General features: G+C 36.1%; 1 protein-coding gene across 1 annotated transcript in view; it reads left to right on the forward strand.

Annotated features, from left to right (window-relative positions):
- The first annotated feature begins 799 nt into the window (after positions 1–799).
- Positions 800–15,860, forward strand: part of LOC149243345 (protein STICHEL-like 3) — a 169,548-nt gene continuing 154,487 nt past the window's right edge. The window contains exon 1 of the mRNA XM_089374490.1: positions 800–1,195. The gene's annotated coding sequence lies outside the window, so the exon portion shown is untranslated. The remainder of the gene's footprint in view (positions 1,196–15,860) is intronic.

The raw sequence follows: 15,860 nt of genomic DNA on the forward strand, positions 1-15,860 counted from the left end.
AAATAATCTCAATCTTTTTTTCCTTATACAAAAGAAATAAACACTAATAAAAACCTAATAACTTATTACGAAAAAATAAATATTATTTTAGATTATTATTTAACCTTGAACTCCCATGATTGGAAAAATTACCCTGGATTATTAATTAACCTTACAATCCCCTTTATTTAAAAAAAGATTTCAAGTAGCAATCAATAACTAAGTTTTTGTTTTTACATTTTACTGTATAATCAATTTATAAAAATGATTATTTTTAAGAAATCCTCGTATGAAAATCTAAGTTTTTTTCGATAAAGAAAAAATATATATGTAACTAAAAAAATTTGATATATCATATTTATGACCGCGTAAATATTCTATATAAAACGGGTGTGAGAGATATATTTAATTATGAATTAAATACTTAACTAAATTAGTTTCTTTTATTTTTCATTTTCAAATCACAAAAGGGTTTTATAGCCACTGTCAACCCAGTGGTTCTTCAACCAATGTTAACAAGATAACCGTTAGTAATTCTGTTCGAACTCTGGTCCTCCGGTCTTCTTTTTCCTTTTAACAGAGGATGTCTTTTGAAAGGGAATGGGTCACCGACTCACCCCTAACGGACCAAGCTCCGGCGAACTACATGTGCCACGTCATCACCAACGGGAGAGATGTCATTATCCAACGGATTGTGATCCATTTCCAATCATTCACCAAATTAATTTTATAATATTATATTTGTATTAATATATTCAAATATTAATTAACTAAATATGTTTTATTTTAAACTTTTTCTCATTGCATTTGACAGCTTTTGCTTCTGCAAACGCCGCTCAAATTGAACACCAAACAGCTTGCAATTCAAGGTCAGAAGACTGTCGATCTGTTTTCAGATGCATAAACCGATGGATTTGCAGGACATGCCCTATGATTTTTAGTTCTAAGTCTGGCTCTTCCCACACAGTTCTAAGTTGGGGCTCCGGACATGAATTTTGGAGGTATTTGTATAAAAGTCGAAGGAAATGCATGCGATGGGAGGAAAAATGTTAGTGGATAACGGACAAAAAGTCTCGAACCGAGCGTCTCTGTTAATTGCAGAATGAAATTTCTTGCATATAGAAATTATTTTCGGCTCTCTACAACGCATTTTGTAGCGATTTGGCATTCAAGATCGTTTAGCTCGACAGAAATAATGCAAAGGACGCTTTTCCGGGTAAGATTTCCCTCTTTAAGCAGTCAGTTAGTTATATTTCCTTTATGAAAATTCACAATGACGAATTTCCAAGCGGTATGGCATTCGATTGAAGGTGTTTGAACATACAGAACGATAAATTTCGAGTTTCCAATAAATGTTTGATGAGGTTTGAGGTTGTTTAACGGATTTGCCACTAGAAATTTAAATTCTCTTAAATTTGCACGGTTGAAATTGCTTTCTGTGAATTCTAAGGATCAATTTGACTTCATGTAATTTGGAACTGGGAAGTTTGACCTTTATTTTATTTGTGGCCGGTTGGACTGTTTTAGATGCTTCTGACTGAACTAGCAAGATTTACGGTGTTTCTTAAAAGAAAATAAAAAATTATTAACGTTTCAGAAGTCATCTTGGCTCCATTGGAGAGTTGGCCCGTTTAAGTGTTGTTGCTTTTTCTTGTCATGATATCTGATTTCCTATTTTCTGGTTGGACGGCGCGGAATACTTTTACTGATTCAACGGGGTTTGTAAGATGTTTAGGGTAACTCTGAAGTTCTGAACTAGCGTTGTGCTGGATTTGTGGTTTGTAACTCTGTGCTTCTTGTGCCCATACATTGGGCGTTCTTCAGTTGGAGGTTTCTTATGTGAATCTTTTGACGTTCCGTTCTCCGAGATATTTTCTTTACAGATTTTCGATCGAATATAATGTGATGTTTTGAAAATATTATGCTATTTTTGCTGAATTTGAACCGCTGAGCTTTCTTTTAAACAAACGTTCATGGTTTTTGAAGTGTACGAACATTTTGGGATTTCTTTCGTTCCAGCGTCAATAAATAGCATATTTTGAGATCTATATTCTCTCATCTATGGTGTAAATAATATAGCTTGAGATTTTTAATATATAATTAAAAGATTATTTTAATATGTTTAAAAAAGTTTAGTTTATGTGACTGTTCAAGCCTATGAAGTTTTGTGTTTTGTGTGAAGTTTTGTATAAACAATAAGATTCAAAGTTCAAAGTTCTAGAAGTCAAATTAACAGAAAAACTATTATAGTTAAGAAAGGTATTATAAATTTGTCAAAACAGTAATAACCACATTGGTTGCTACTAGTAAATACATATTGATTCTTCATCATTATTCAAAAAAATAAAAATCCATATAACCTGAAATGATTTGCTAATGATCCATAAGGAAGGTTTTAGGTAATAGAAGGCTTTCAGGTTTTAGGTAATAGAAGGCTTTCACCCCTCCGAACGAGATGCATTTGAGCGTTGACTGATTAACCTAACCAAACAAAAAAACAAATGCATCTGAGTTTTAACCATTACCCTCACCAAGCAAATTCGAATTCTAATTCAGATCATAATTCTAAAGGTTAAATTCGAATTTATATCGCATACTTTGAAGTTTAAGCCCTCTGTTTAATTTTTTTTAGATCGCATAGTTCGAAGTTTAAGCCCCCTCTGTTTAAATTTTTCCCCTGCTAATGATTCAATTATAGAACAACCCAAAATAGTTTGGCATTGGAAGTTAGGGCTGCAGGGTGTCTGGTACGTCAAAATTACATGTTGCTACTGATTCAATTGTAGAACAACCCAAAATGAGTTGGCCTTGGAAGCCAGGGCTGCAGGGTGTCTGGTACGTCAAAATTACATGTCTTTGCCACAACCGTATGACACCAGAATGGTTTCCCAGAAGTGTTTTAATAGTTAGTCTTTTTTAATAAATTATAAACGATTGTATTACGCTAGCACAGGGGCGGCAGGGCGAGATTTAGGAGCATTGGATCTGGTGGGTTGAGATTGTAATGTTTTATCAATGTAAAAGTAATATCTATATATATATAGATATGTATAATTCAATTATTTAAAATTACAAATTTTCAAATATAAATTACTAAATTTATTTAAAAATATATATTTTTATTATAAAATAAATTAGGGTTTTAAAATTAATTTAATTATTTAAGATTAATTAATTTTATTTTTTAAATAGTAATGGTTGTATGAGTAAGGGTTTTGGGTAAAGAAGTTTACATTGATATTTTGAAAATTATTATTATTTATTTATTCATTTATAAAGTAAATTATTTTTTATAATTGGTTGATGGCTATTTTTATATGGTTTTAAAAATTATATTAAAAAATACAAAATCTAAAAAAATCTAATCATAGATATTTACTAAGTCATACATAGTCTATATCTTCTAGTTTTGAGCTTGTGACCTCTAACCATTAGGTCCACTCAAACTCTATATAAATTTAAAATTATCAATTAGTTTTTGCTTTAGTGGTAGGCATTAAGTAGTAACTTTGTATATTATTATTATTATTATCCAAGGTCACAACGAAGCCAAACACCAAATTGGTGTATGACACCTTTGTGGCGATTTGACTGCTAAGTCTACCAAGGCATACCTACTCTATCCCCATTTGGTTTTGAACTTGATGACCTCCTAGGAGGAAACACATACTCTTAACCATTAGGCCCATTACACTTGTCGAGAGTTTGTGTTAGATGTATGGTTTGAATTTTGCTTTGATTTTATTGTACTTTTTTGTAATCTTGGAACAGATTTGAAATTTTTAATTAGTTTTATTAGTGATTTTTAAATTTTGTGAATGCATTGGTTTAATTGAATTTAATTCTTGAATTTTGTTTTAAACATGTTTTTAATTAGATAAAATCGATTTGATTATAACATTAAAAATTGTGAAGTTTATATTATCTGTTTCTTTTAAATATATGGTATTGGAAGTTTATATTATCTGTTTCTTTTAGATATATGGTATTGATTACTTATAACATACCAATAATCTAAGTGATATTAGTCACATATAGTATTAATCAATAACATTGTGTATAATAAAACTTATAAACATAATACAAGTGATATTAGTGACCATAATATTGACTTATAATATTATATTAAAATTCTTAATTATAAAACACTCAATTTTATATTGAAATTCTTTCTTATAAACCTTCTAGATTTATTTTTTTCAATTAAAAAAATACCTACATACACATATATATATTATTAAATTATTTCTCTCCAAATATTTTGAATAATCTATATATTACTAATAAATTATATATATATATATAATAGTTATGTTATTTATTTATATATATTACTATAATATAATTAATTATATTGTTTTTCTCATTATTATGAGTCATCTATATATATATTATAATTATTATGAGTAATCTATATATATTATAATTAGTTATATTGTTTGTCTAGTATGTTTATTTCCAAGGCATATATGAACACTTGGATTTCTGTTGCGGGTCCGTCGTAACTTTGGATAATAGTAAATTTCACATGTGTATTAACGATTAAAATATTCTGGGTACTGCTTGGGGCGAGAGAAAAGTTTTTGACGGCCAGGGGGTACAAGATTTTTCCTTGTTAAGTATCTTTTTGAGGTCACCCATTACAATACTATTTTCAGTCTAAGCTTAATTGCAGAGTTATGAGGGAGCACTGGCATGAGGTCACCCATCACAGTACTACTCTCACTCTCAGCTTAATTGCAGAGTTATGAGGGGGAGCACTGGTATGATGGCGCCGAGCTTTTTCCTTTTACCGTGTGAAAAAATCTTTATATCTGAATAAAAAATAAATGCAGCTACGTCAGCACAGCGTAGAACATTTAAAAATATGTTGGCCATGGAAGCGGGCTGCAGGGTGTGTATTTCGTCAAAATACATGTTCTGGTTTCAACTGCGCTTCAACGGAAGGTTTCCCCAGAACTATGCGCAGTATAGTTAGAAAATAATCACTTCTTTCTGATAATTTGTATACGATCGAAGGCTGTGTGCCATGCTATGTAGCTCAGATGCTGCAAGGCATAAGCGAATCCAGTACACCTTCGGAGGAAAACATGGGGATTAGGTTTAACCAGCAACGGACTGGCAAAAAATAAATCTATTTTCTTAAAGCCAGAGTAAGTGGTCCAGTGCTTCCACAGCCTTTTATAAAGTTAGTCATAGACTTTTCCATCATGAAGGGTGATGAAATCGCAGAGCTTTTACTATTTACTTTTCTTCCTTTTCCATCATGAAGGGTGATGAAATCGCAGAGCTTTTACTATTTACTTTTCTTCCTTTTCCATCATGAAGGGTGATGAGATACTAGAGCTTTTACTATTTACTTTCTTCCTGAGATTTGACAGATTTGAGAAGAGTTTTCTTTAAAGGTTTGACGGATCTGAGAAAATTTGATGTGTAACAAGGCAGGAATTTAATGGACATTTCAAATCAACATACCCCACGCTGACAAACTACCTGACTGTTCATACTGTTCATAGACATTTCAAATTAATTTAACAAAGTATGAAATATGAAAAAGAAACGAAATGATTTATTCACTGCGCCCGGTCTTAACCATTGGACTCATCTACTCTGCATTGAGCTGGAGAAGGAGGCAGCACCTTAAGTGTGCGCTAAATATGGAATTTACGGCTTTTTAGAGTGTGTTATTGGTAAGGGCACATTTACCATCACCGTACCTATCTCAATGATGATATTCTTTGACATTATAAGACTACAACACTAGTGCAGTAAAGGGTCTATATTTTGAAGCCCATAATTCTATTATTCCTCTGGTCATCATCAAAATCAATCTATTTGACATGAATGCATCAAGGACTTAGGCCAATCTTAGTCCTCAATGTACAGGACTTGGACCAGTTGATGTCGTAGACATCCAAGCTGTTTCATTGTCATTATTAAGCACTGGTGGCGTGATATCAATCAACCACAGTTGCCTTTAAGAATAGAAGCCAACCTGACCACACTATGCTTATCTCAAATGGAATAGTGAGTCCAAACGATATAAAAATGGTTGGTCTCCAACCCAAAAGTAACTCGCAATGACAAGCTCACAGCAATTAGATAATATCTTATGCAAATGGTTACATTCAATTATTATGTATCGAGGATCCAAAAAGTGGTGACTCGAGATTGATATCCTTTCACTGATGGCACATTGAATCCCTACACAGACATCCACACAATGATAATATTCTTCTAAATATATTTTAGATTATAATCTTGTACACGCGTCCACTCTGGCAGGTGCTGAAGTACCTGATTCTTTTGTCTGGGCTTCCTCTGCTCCACTTCGCTTTATTTAAAATCCAATCTTTTTCTCATCTTTAACCATTGTTATCTATTTGCCATAACATTAGTTAGTCTCCCATCTTGCTGATGAAATTCTTATTTATTTATTTTTCAGCGCCTGAAGCTCCTTATAGGAGAAATGGCACCTCGAGTAGCCTAATAGGTGTACATAGAGCCTCTGGGAATGGACGGCGGGAGTTGGGCTCCTTATAGGAGAAATGGCACCTCGAGTAGCCTAATAGGTGTACATAGAGCCTCTGGGAATGGACGGCGGGAGTTGGGGAATTAGCCTTACACGTAGACGTTGAACCAAGCACCCTAGTTTTATTCATTGACCTCTATGATGACCAAAAACATTACTTTTTATGTATAAAGTTTGTATCAATATAAAGGTAATTTGTATATTGCTTTGAGAGATAAAATAGATAAAATAATTTTATTGATGTTAAATAAATAATTAAAAAAATATGTTAATGTAATTGTTGAGTACAATAATGTTGTTAAAAAGTGGAATACAAAAGAACTCTTTTTAAATAAAGCAATAGGCATGATATGAAATAATGTAAGCTAAAAGTGGAATACAAAAGAACTCTTTTTAAATAAAGCAATAAGGCATGATATGAAATAATGTAAGCTAGGATTAATGGTAGGACTAAATATTAAGCTCAAATAGTGAGAGAAATGGACCTAGAATTAAGAATACAAAAAATGTAAATAAATTAAGATCCATTAGCGAGGATAGAATGTTTTCTGGAAGAGGAACTCGAAGATTAGATCCATTGTGCTACTACTTAGATGGTGTCCCTTATTGATGAGACCTAGGCAACCTCATTTGATTGCTAGTGTGTCTTTGGGATTGTTGAATAGTAGAAATAACACCCTAAGGTTGCACTGCTCTAGCCGTACTACTAATGATATGTCTCCTAGTATGACTTGTAGATGGGAGCACTAGGAAGAACAAAGTGATCACCTAGCACGACACTAGTTTGGGTGATCCAAAGCATTGAGACTTGAGTCCAAGGGCTTGTTTTTTTCTTTTATGTAAGCCATCTAGGCAAAGCCTTGGCCAGGTCTAGCCCTATTGTTGAATGGAAGAATGATCTTCCCATCTGTGGAATGTTGTCACCAATGTGCAACGCTTGGTTAAGCTTTGATGCCCCTTGGGATAGTTTATTTCCCCCAAAAGTTGCTCCTACCCTCAGCACCTCCCCATGAGGTTTGAACTTGACACCCGAGGGAAGAGTCCAAGGGCTTCTTGCATGTAAGGGGCCAAGCACTATTGGTTGAGAAAATTTGAAAAGGACTAATGACTCCCTAAATAGATAGTGAAACTACCCTTGAATATTCTAATAAAGTGGGTAGTGAAAAATGATATGCTCCTCAATCTCAATCTCCCAAAGATGGTATAATTGGTAGATCCTTTTCAACTAGTTGATTTGTTGTGTAGCCTAAACCCAAAGCCTCTATGAGCCCACTCCAAACTAGATCAAGAAAGATGTGAAGAGCATGCATCTAGTGGTAGTGTGGCAACAAGTTTGTTCTTCAACTCTATGAAATGTTTGCATAAAGGGCTAGCTTTGGGCATAAGCCATCTTATGGATTGGTCCACATGATTTAAGTGCATTGCATGCAAATGTCATCTCAAGTAAACATGTCTAACTCCTACTCGGTAAGTAGTAGGTGACTAGGTGTATCGAGGGAGGCAATTCATCAAGATACTATAGATTGCAAAATATATCAAACTCTCACAATCTATTCAAGGGGGTTGGCCAAAGTGGTGGAATTTAATGAATAATAGTCTACATTTGGGTATTAAGCTCTAAACTAAGTTCGCATAACCACAAACATGATGGAGTGAGACTAGACCAAACCTGAACCAACCTCTAGGTGAAGAAGTTGGGCACCAAAATTAGCAAAAATGATGCCAGGCATGGAAACTATTTATTGCATCTAAGTAAGTGTTTAAGGAGAAGGCTATGCCCCCTCTAGACCATGGTCAATCAAACTTTAATAAACAAGACCCCAAAACCACTAAATCATAAAATACTTTAGATTGGATAAGGGAATTTACAAGAGACATATTGGACAATATGTCTTGGAAATGGTGTTCAAAACATTCTATCTTAAGCAAGGCTAAGGATTTGTAGCCTTCGCTGACACAGGGTTGGATAACATGCCTCAAACTAAAATGAGGCCCTAACATTTGAACCCCCATTTATGTGTAGAAGTTGGAGATCTTGATGTCCCCACCACACCCTCCAATAAAAGTCTTTGAGGAGGTGATGGTAATTTGAGAATACCTTTCTTAGTTTGTTGAAGATCGTAACCTTGATTTTACCAAGTTGATTGCTAACTACTGAAGGTCATAGAAAATTGCCAATTTATCTAACTATATTTGTAAACCCCGAGGAAGAGGCTAAGAGGATCACATCATCAACAAAAAGAAGAGTAAAATTCAACACATGTTGGAGAAGGCACCCAATCCTAGATATGCTTATGAATTAAGGATTCCAACTCATTAATGTATATCCCAAACAAGGACAAAGAAAGTGAGCACTCCTACTTGACCCTATAATGCTCCTAATAAACTCTTACACACTATGTGTTGTATGGAGAGAATCCAGGATAGAGTCGTATAAGTGCATGATGGCCACCATAATATTCTCTAGAGTGCCAATGTCTTCAAGCCTATGGAATAGAGCTTCTCATGGGCTTGAGTAAAAAAACTTTCTCAAATTCTACAAAGTAGTGAATCTTCGAAGAGCGATGTCTTGACTCCTCAATGATGGCTTGGAGTGCAAGAATGTGATCAATGCTTTGATTTGAGGGACACAAACTAGAATGTCCTCTAATTATAAGGTGTCTCTGGTCAACCTCTTTAGATACTATTAGATGCAGATCAATAATGTGAGCTTTGAGAATGTATGACCAACCATGATCATCTTGTAATTGTTAGGATGTGCACTAGAACACAATTTGTGAATTGGGTGGATAATATGGCGGGATAAAGTCGGTGGGAAACCTTTGTTGACAACATGATTGAATAGGTCAATAATGTATAAATTTATGGCATGAAGATTATGCTTGAAGAACTCTCTTTTATATCCCTACTGATTTATTATGCTACCAGTATTGATCATTTGACTACCTCTCTAATACCCTGGTACAAAAGTAATTAGTAAGGGATGTGGAGGAGTTGACCTATGTCAAGGGTTGCTTGGGTATATCACAAAGAGTGGAAGCATGGGAGAACATGGAATTGTGCGAGGTCCACAGGAAGGGGGCAAATGGCACAAGAAAATACTATGCAAAAATATTTTGAGGGAATGGTGAAGGGAAACACAGAAATTGTATCTCTTTTGTGAGATAAAGATATGTTCACATGGAAACTATTTATTGCATCTAAGTAAGTGTTTAAGGAGAAGGCTATGCCCCCTCTAGACCATGGTCAATCAAACTTTAATAAACAAGACCCCAAAACCACTAAATCATAAAATACTTTAGATTGGATAAGGGAATTTACAAGAGACATATTGGACAATATGTCTTGGAAATGGTGTTCAAAACATTCTATCTTAAGCAAGGCTAAGGATTTGTAGCCTTCGCTGACACAGGGTTGGATAACATGCCTCAAACTAAAATGAGGCCCTAACATTTGAACCCCCATTTATGTGTAGAAGTTGGAGATCTTGATGTCCCCACCACACCCTCCAATAAAAGTCTTTGAGGAGGTGATGGTAATTTGAGAATACCTTTCTTAGTTTGTTGAAGATCGTAACCTTGATTTTACCAAGTTGATTGCTAACTACTGAAGGTCATAGAAAATTGCCAATTTATCTAACTATATTTGTAAACCCCGAGGAAGAGGCTAAGAGGATCACATCATCAACAAAAAGAAGAGTAAAATTCAACACATGTTGGAGAAGGCACCCAATCCTAGATATGCTTATGAATTAAGGATTCCAACTCATTAATGTATATCCCAAACAAGGACAAAGAAAGTGAGCACTCCTACTTGACCCTATAATGCTCCTAATAAACTCTTACACACTATGTGTTGTATGGAGAGAATCCAGGATAGAGTCGTATAAGTGCATGATGGCCACCATAATATTCTCTAGAGTGCCAATGTCTTCAAGCCTATGGAATAGAGCTTCTCATGGGCTTGAGTAAAAAAACTTTCTCAAATTCTACAAAGTAGTGAATCTTCGAAGAGCGATGTCTTGACTCCTCAATGATGGCTTGGAGTGCAAGAATGTGATCAATGCTTTGATTTGAGGGACACAAACTAGAATGTCCTCTAATTATAAGGTGTCTCTGGTCAACCTCTTTAGATACTATTAGATGCAGATCAATAATGTGAGCTTTGAGAATGTATGACCAACCATGATCATCTTGTAATTGTTAGGATGTGCACTAGAACACAATTTGTGAATTGGGTGGATAATATGGCGGGATAAAGTCGGTGGGAAACCTTTGTTGACAACATGATTGAATAGGTCAATAATGTATAAATTTATGGCATGAAGATTATGCTTGAAGAACTCTCTTTTATATCCCTACTGATTTATTATGCTACCAGTATTGATCATTTGACTACCTCTCTAATACCCTGGTACAAAAGTAATTAGTAAGGGATGTGGAGGAGTTGACCTATGTCAAGGGTTGCTTGGGTATATCACAAAGAGTGGAAGCATGGGAGAACATGGAATTGTGCGAGGTCCACAGGAAGGGGGCAAATGGCACAAGAAAATACTATGCAAAAATATTTTGAGGGAATGGTGAAGGGAAACACAGAAATTGTATCTCTTTTGTGAGATAAAGATATGTTCTTATGGTAGAGCAAACTATGGTAAAAATCCATGAGATTCAGATAAGAAGAGTGATTGTGACTAGAGCCATATTGAAGTTTGTGAAATTTTCAAGTCGATTATTGCAACAACTAGAAATTATTCATCTAACTGATTAAAAATTAAGTGCAACTTATTTGCTACCACAAACAATGAATAAAATCACAATTGCAATTTTCACCATAAAACATTATGGAAAATGAAATGTTGGAACGGAAAAAAATAGAGCACACACACAATAAAATTGACACAGTTATTTTTGGACAAATATCCCTGAAAAAACCCAATGTGGAAAAACTGGTGTAGCAAATGTGGGTTTTATTATTATTATGTAATAGTGAAATTTATAAGTATAATCTAGATGCCAAACTGGCAATCCTTAGCAAATAATTTAGCCAAAACTATTACGAGAATTTTTCTCTTCTCCACAAGCAATCCTACAACCAACTGTTGCTAAAAAACCGGCCTTGAAATACCTCTGCACAGGCTTTTATGTTGCCTGTGTGCAACCTATAACTCACATCGCTTGGAACTGCCTTTGAATTAGACGTCCTACATGTTGTTGTTGGTGGTAGTAGTTCTCCCTCCCCCTGGAAAATTATCCCGACCTCCAACAACTGAATCAACCTCCGCCTCGGCCAAATCAAATTTCCCTTTGAAGCTACATGCACAACCTCTAGTGGAATAACTCGACCTCTCTGCTACTGCCTCTCCGGAATTGGAATCTCCTTCAGAATTCACTTCTGCTTCTCCCTCTCTGTCTCCGCATCCCTTCTGGCTCAAACTTCTCTCCCTCGCTCGATCTTTGCAACTAGGTAGCTCAATTTGCCAAGGAACGCAATCTGTCTAGTGTATTTTCTCCATCCCCACCAAGTTGCTCTTATAATCTCTCGTTGGCTTACCAATGAACATGATTAGAACCCCATCAACGATTAAGATCATCTCTAACTTGATCTGTGTGAGTTTCTAGAGTATTCTCACCTTTCTCAATTAATTGTTGCTAATTAATCACTTTTCTTAAGTTATACTTAGGAAAAATTTAATTATTGATCAATTAACTTAATTGAGCCATCTCTAGGTGTTTTCTTTTGGAACGTTTTATAGGTTCTGGAGATCTTGTGTTTCTTAGCCTCTCTAACCAAAGTTGAGACTAGAACACTTGTATGATGCTACAAAAACTAACACTCCCTCTTAGCAAGGAAGGTGTTCCCTTTGTCTCATAGCATCCTTCCATACGCTACTAATGTATGACAATTGTGACAACCTGCCACTGCCCACAAAATACATTAGAAACTCTAATTCGTCTACCACTCTGTAGTTGAACCATCTTGCATCTGCACTACTATTGACATCACATTATATCACTTGTACTGCTGCCAACTCTGCTTTGCGCTGCAACTGATCTCATTTTGTTGTTGTTGCTGCAACTATTGCAACTGAGAACAAAATCCTCCTGCTACTGAAAGGGTTCTCCACTATACCCATTTGTTCTTTGAAATAGACAAACTTAGATCTTCCTAGAGCTTTTGTGAGTATATATGCAACCTGCTATTTTGTGAGAACATGATCTAGTTGGACTGCTCCACCTTGCACACAATCTCTGATGAAGTGATATTTGATATCTATGTGTTTCGACCTGTAACGAAACACTGGATTTTCAGAGAGCTTAATGCAACTCTGATTATCACAATAAATATTTGTCACCTCCATTACCTGACGAAACATACTCACCAACAATTTCTGAAGCCATATAGTTTAACACGTAGCTGATAGCTGCCATATACTTTGCTTCTACATAGCTTAGTGCTACTGAATTCTTCTTCCTGCTGCACCAAGAAACCATCCCTTATCCAACACTGAAGCAACACCCTGATGTGATCTTTCTGTCCACTGAACTATCTGCCTAATTTGCATCTATGAATCCACATAGTCTAACACCGTCACCTTTAGTATACCTCAATCCATACTCAACTATGCCATGCAAATACCTCAAAATGTGCCTCGATGTTGTCCAATGTACTTTCTTCGGTCCCACCATAAGTTGACCGAGAGTGTTGATTGTGAAGCAAATATATGGCCTAGTGTTGACTAGATACATGAGGGAACCGATAAGTTGTCTATACAAGGTGAGGTTAACATTCCCGTCCTCTTATTCATAGATATTCCTCCAGTTTGTAATCATAGGTGTAGACATATGTATACAGTCCTGCATCCTGAATCTCTTCATAATCTTCGTAGCATATCTACCTTGACCAAGGAATATCTCTCCATGCTTATGCCATACTTCCAATCCTAGAAAGTAATGCATCAACCCCAAATCCTTCATATCAAATTATGATGTTGGGTTCTTCTTGCAATCCTCTATGAGCCCTGTTGAACCTGTTAAGAAGAGGTCACCCACATATAATACTAGGATGAGTGGCCCATCCTCTACCATCAAATAGTAAAGATTGGGATCTACTTCACTCTTGACGAATCCCATCTTCTACAAGTAGTTGTCAATCTGACCATACCATGCCCTAGGAGTCTGTTTGAGTCGATATAGAGCTTTCTTCAGTCTGCACACATGTGTGCTCCTCTGATGTGTCTCAAAGTCCTCTGGCTATTCTAGATATACTTCCTCATCTATCACCTTCTTCAAGAAAGTTGTCTTGGTATCCATTTGGTGAATTTTCCATCCCATCTGTGCTGCTAGGGATATAACCGACTAGATATAAGTATATCTAGTAATTTGGAAAAAGGTCTCATCATAGTCTATACCTCCCTTTTGCACATACCCCTTTTCCACGAACCTACCCTTGTACTTCTCCACATTTCCATCTACATCATATTTGATCATACAGATCCAACGAGAGCCCACAATTGACCTATCCTCAAGCCTCAACACTACCTCCCAAAAATCGTTTATCATGATAGAATTATACTCCTCTACCATGACATCTACCCACACTTGATGTTGTGTTGCCTCCTGATAGTTGGAAGGCTCTACAACCTGTGCCATCAATGCTTGGTAGTTGTCTAACTGTCTGTGTTCTCTCTTGTTTGTCTTAGGATATCCAATGAACTCCTCTGCATCTTTTAATGTCTGAAGAACTTCCCTCCTTGTTTGACTACTAGTGGTGGGATGATCAACCAAATCCTCATCTTGCCTTTATTGCTCTGTTTGCTACGAACTCACTTGATCTCCTGCACCTGAGGACATGTTGGCATTGGTAATTGTACTAGATCCCTATGATTGTGCTTGTGGAAATCCTAGTCGTTGCCCCTATTGCTGGACCAATAGAGCTTCTGCTGGCTCACTTTGATCACATGTTGGCATCTCGCAAGATTTCTTGAAGGCTTTATCCTTTATAAACTTCACGCCCGGTCTCATGATAATATTGCTACTAGGAATGTATATCCTGTGTGCCTTAGAGGTTTTGCTATACCCAACGAAATATCCCCTCTCTGCAGTCTGATCCAACTTGGTATGCTTCTCATCTGGTACATGGAAATAAGTTATGCTACCAAAGATCCTGAAGTGATTGACTCCTAACTTCTTTCCTAAGAAGATTTATTCTAGCGTTGTTTTCTCCAATGCCATGTGAGGAACCATGTTCTGGATATAGACTGTCGTGTTACATGCCTCTTCCCATAAGAACTTCGGCAAATCTTTGTCATATAACATGGCCTTTGCAACCCTAACTATAGACCTGTTCTCCCGCTTCGCTACCCCATTATGTTGTGGATTGTATGGAGTTGTCTACTCCCTTCTGATGCCTTCCTTCACATAGAAAATCATGAAGTCACTATTTGTTTACTCACCTCCATTATCTGAGCGAAGTACCTTGATCTTTTTCCATGTCGCATTCTCCACTAGAGCCTTAAACTCCTTGAAGCGATCGAAGACCTCATCCTTAGTTTTCATGAAATAGATCTAGGTTTTTATGGAATGATCATCAATGAAGGTGACGAAGTATTCGTACCCTCCAAGAGATCTAGTGGACATAGGGCCACATATGTCTAAGTTGTAACACATCATCTGATTTGTTGTCGCTTCTTGAGAATGTCGCCTTAACAGACTTCCCAAGCACACACCCCTTACACACATCATCATGTTCTGTGCATAATTCTGGAACACCTATTATTGTCTCCTTGAGCATTCTAAATGCTCCATGATGTAAATGTCCCATCCTCCTGTGCCATAACTCATTCAAGTCTTTCCCATTGTTATTGCCATTTGCTCACTAGTGCCATTAGAGAGTCAAACTACAACTCATATAATCTATTGCTTCTTACCCCAATCTATTTCACCTTTTTCCAGTTTTGGTGTTTGATGATCACCTTTTGCCCTACAAAGTGGACATCATATCCCTTCTCCTGTAACTGGGATACTGAAATCAAGTTCATACCTAATCTTGGCACATGCAAGACATCTGTAACACTGGTTCTTGCTCCTGACTCCCTTTGTATGTAAATGGTACCTCTTCCAACTAGAGTGCATTTAGCCTTGTTTCCCATCATTATCTAGAAGTCCATCTCCTCCTCATTGTCATCGGAGAAATATTCTCTAACTCGTGTCATGTGAGTTGCTGCTCCATTGTCTATATACGAGACTTTCTGTGAAGTTGAACTAGTTAAGCAAGCAAATTCATCCTCCAATTTGGAAGACAATTATGTAGCCCCTTGAATATACAATATGTACATGTCCATACTGGAGAA

The sequence above is a fragment of the Pinus tabuliformis genome, chromosome 8 (assembly GCF_031772625.1).
Source record: "Pinus tabuliformis cultivar Carrire ecotype Pingquan chromosome 8, CPIR1, whole genome shotgun sequence".
Taxonomy (NCBI): Eukaryota; Viridiplantae; Streptophyta; class Pinopsida; order Pinales; family Pinaceae; genus Pinus; species Pinus tabuliformis.